The sequence below is a fragment of the Lathyrus oleraceus genome, chromosome 2, assembly GCF_024323335.1.
Source record: "Lathyrus oleraceus cultivar Zhongwan6 chromosome 2, CAAS_Psat_ZW6_1.0, whole genome shotgun sequence".
NCBI classification, from domain to species: Eukaryota; Viridiplantae; Streptophyta; class Magnoliopsida; order Fabales; family Fabaceae; genus Lathyrus; species Lathyrus oleraceus.
In genome coordinates, this window is record NC_066580.1 from 283,838,803 (window position 1) to 283,842,607 (window position 3,805).

Genomic DNA, 3,805 nt, shown 5'->3' on the forward strand with positions numbered 1-3,805 from the left:
CATAATCAAAAGAGTCCAACAGTCCATCTTTATGGAGTATGGAAATGCGTTTCTCATTTATGTGGCCTAATCGACAATGCACAAAGGTAAGTTGGATTTAACTCATTAGGTTTCATCCTTTTAGTATTAATGTTATAAATAGGCATTTCAAGATCAATGACATATAGTCCATTGTTCATTTGTGCAGTTGCATAGAATATATCATTCAAATAAATTGAACAACAATTGTTCTTTATTATGAATGAAAAACCGAACTTGTCCAAACAAGAAACGGAAATAATATTCCTACTAATTGCTGGTACATAATAACAGTTCTCTAACTGAATTATTAAACCACTAGGTAAAGTCAATTCATAAGTTCCTACGGCTAAGGCAGCAACCTTTGCTCCATTACCAACTCGTAGGTCGACTTCACCTTTTGCCAATTTTCTACTCCTTTTTAGTTCTTGCACATTTTGTACAAATGTGAGAACCGCATCCAGTATCTAATACCCATGATGCAGAAGTAGACAAATTAATTTCAATAACAAAAATACCTGAAGTTGGAGTCTCTACTCCATTCTTCCTATCTTCCAGGTACTTTGGGCAGTTCCTCTTCCAGTGTGCGGTCTTACCACAATGGAAGCAGGTGCCTTCTTTTTCTATGCTTCCACTAGGCTTCAAAACAGCAATAGTGGGTTTGGGTTTGGAAACTTCCTTGCCTTTCCCTTTATCATGTTTGAGGACAATCCTCATGTCTTGGTACCAATCCAGAAAATTTATCCCAGACAATTTTTCCTTGTCAAGGTTTGATCGCAATATGTTGTTAGAGGTGTTTGTTGTCATGGTAATCTACACAAGGATTAATGAAAATATAAGTATCATTGACATATTTAATTAGGCCTTTAATTAAACATGCTCCCACTATTTTATTCAAAACAAATGACCCTCATCATTTGATTCGGAAAATCCCGTTGGAAGATTTTCTAGTGGGTCGAGATCCATATTTCACTTCATTCTAAGTCCGCGTAGGCGGATTACACAAAACTAGGTTATTTAGGTAGGAACTCCTTCCAATTGTATCTCATACAACTCTCGAAAATTTCAGTTGGGTGAATAACTCCTTATTCCAATCCATCATGTGGATCATTCCCAACTCTTGCTTCTAAACATATATATAATCTTATTATAATTTGTTTAGGTAAGTTTGACCCATTGTTTTAACAGTTGGATATTACAATTATCCCATCGCACCTTACTAATATATAGATCATGCACCTCGCGTAGGCGAAACCTACATTATCCATTACTAGTCTTGATGAGTGTTAAAACTTGGAAAGCATAAACTTAATATTTAATTTGAGGGAATTGCAATTTTTTTGATCTCACCGGCTTGTTTATCATATAAACCGTCTCTCACATGCATCAACATACATTCACATGCATCAACATACATACAAACATAATGAAACAGTTATGGGCCATAACGCAATTGTTCTCCCAAGCCAATGAGAGAACCTAAGCTAACCTAACAACGATCTAAGCTTCTCCAAGCAAGATCTTCAAGGATGTCCTCCTTTGGCACTGACTTCTTTGCTTTCTTCATATCATTACATTACATAAAAGAAACTCGTTTTACATATGAGGGAGTGAAATGAGAAAAGAAGTTACATTTGGGAGATTAAGAGAGAGGCACGACACGCAGGTCGTATTTTAAAATCCAAAGCAGAATAAAGGAAAACTAAGGCCATAACCGATCACCACAAGACAATAATAAACACTTTATTATTATTATTAATTCCTTTAATTAATTAAAATCAAATTAAATTTTGACGACCGATCACACTACGCAGAGTTAGCCGGGGGTCCGCTGCCCGGACAGCGGGAACGGGTGTTCCGCTGCCCGGTCTGCGGACGGTGGTTCCGCTGACCGTTCAGCGCCCCTGCTCGAAAATTTTAATGAACAATTCATTTAAAATTGACGTCGTTTTTCGTATCAACACTTGATACTTCAAAGCACTTTTTCTAGCCGAACGGGTGAATTTTTCCTTGCGTTTACCGATTAACCATATGCGTTAACCGGTTAACACTGTTTGAAAACTTTTAGAAAATTCTTTTCTGCCTTGCGTTAACCGGTTAACACTGTTTGAAAATTAAAAAAATTTATTTTGTATTGCGTTAACCGGTTAACCATACGCGTTAACCGGTTAACACTGTTCGGAAAAGTGTTTAGAACGCACAACTCTTGTGCAGTCAAACCCCAATCGCATAACTCTCTGACAACACAACCCTTGTGTCATCACTAACCCTGATGCACCAATTTCAGACCGTCAAGCACATCTCGATTGTTAATTCAGTATGATTGATCAACACGTCATTGCTTCACCATACTAATGTCGGATCAAGAAGCAAACGACCATTGATCGCTCAAAGGAAAACAATCATTGAGGGTTTGAATGAACGAAACGAGAACACTATATCATATATAATGTATTTTGCATCAGGATTACATATATCACATATATGTAACTTGATCGATCTCAATTTAACCTTTGATTCATTCTGTCTTTAATCATATTATTACAGAACAAAAACAGTTATCAGATTCATGGTTTCGTAAGTGGCTCTGATACCACTGTAGGAGAATAGCCATCCAAGGCGCAGCGGAATTTAAAAATTTCTCCATTTAGTAATCCTTACGAATGGGCATGATCAGTGATAGAATCGTTACCTCTTGTGGCGATTCAAACCTTTGGTGCAGATCTCTGATAATGATCAAAACCTTTGATACAGATCCACGGGGCGATCACGAACGTTGAACAATGACAACGTCTCTACTAAGTCCACACGAACGGATTCCTTCAATCGCAGTGCTAGCTGTTATGAATGAAGGCTTTGAGTGAGAGAAAGATGGAAACAAAATTACAAGTCTCTACTTGAATTTCAGTCTGAGTGGAGTGACAATGCTTCTACCCAAGGGGTTCTATTTATAGAACCACTTGTGTGGGCTTCAAGCTAAAAAGCCCACTTAAGTGTATTTTGCCCATATCTCATAATATGCCAAAATCACTTAAGTATTTGGTACCTTACCATATTTCGTTTCCACTTAAGTGCACCGTACCTTATGGTGTTCCTTAGTTACTCTATTTCTCATCAATCCGTCCTTTGTGTGTGACCCTATAGGTTTTCGCGGCGTTGGCAATTATATTAAATCACGCATTTAACATAATAAACAGTGAGCGGTATCTAGCAACACATCACTGCTACCCAAGTCACAAAAATGTCATGTGATCTGACAAAACCTCCTGTGATAATAATTATGTGTATAATTACCCCTTTTCCCTTATGTCTATATTAAACACAAGGTATAGACCGTGTCACCCTTGTCCAGTTCAATATTGGGCCCATAGACATTTATCCTGTTACGCAGGATTGGCAAATTCCATCTAGGACACTCATGTCCCTCAGCATGCTTCGTGGAGTACCCATCAACTGTCTTTATGGTTATCCAGTTACGGACAATGTTGGATCAGCAATAAAGCACTCGACTCTACATCTAGGATCCATAGTGGTTTCAGGTCGAAGAGTGGTATACACTATTATCACCATAAGAATAACTTACGACACTTTGCATAACTTTCTATATAGTATTCTCATAGCGGGTCAATCCGGTATAAATATTACTCCTAATATTCATACATATGTTTAAGACTTGATAACTCTTTATCCATGATCCATGAGATATGATCATCAGTCTACAAACATAATAGTCTTAATGCTTTAATGTTATCCCACTTCACATTAAAGCTCGATTGCGGATACTTTA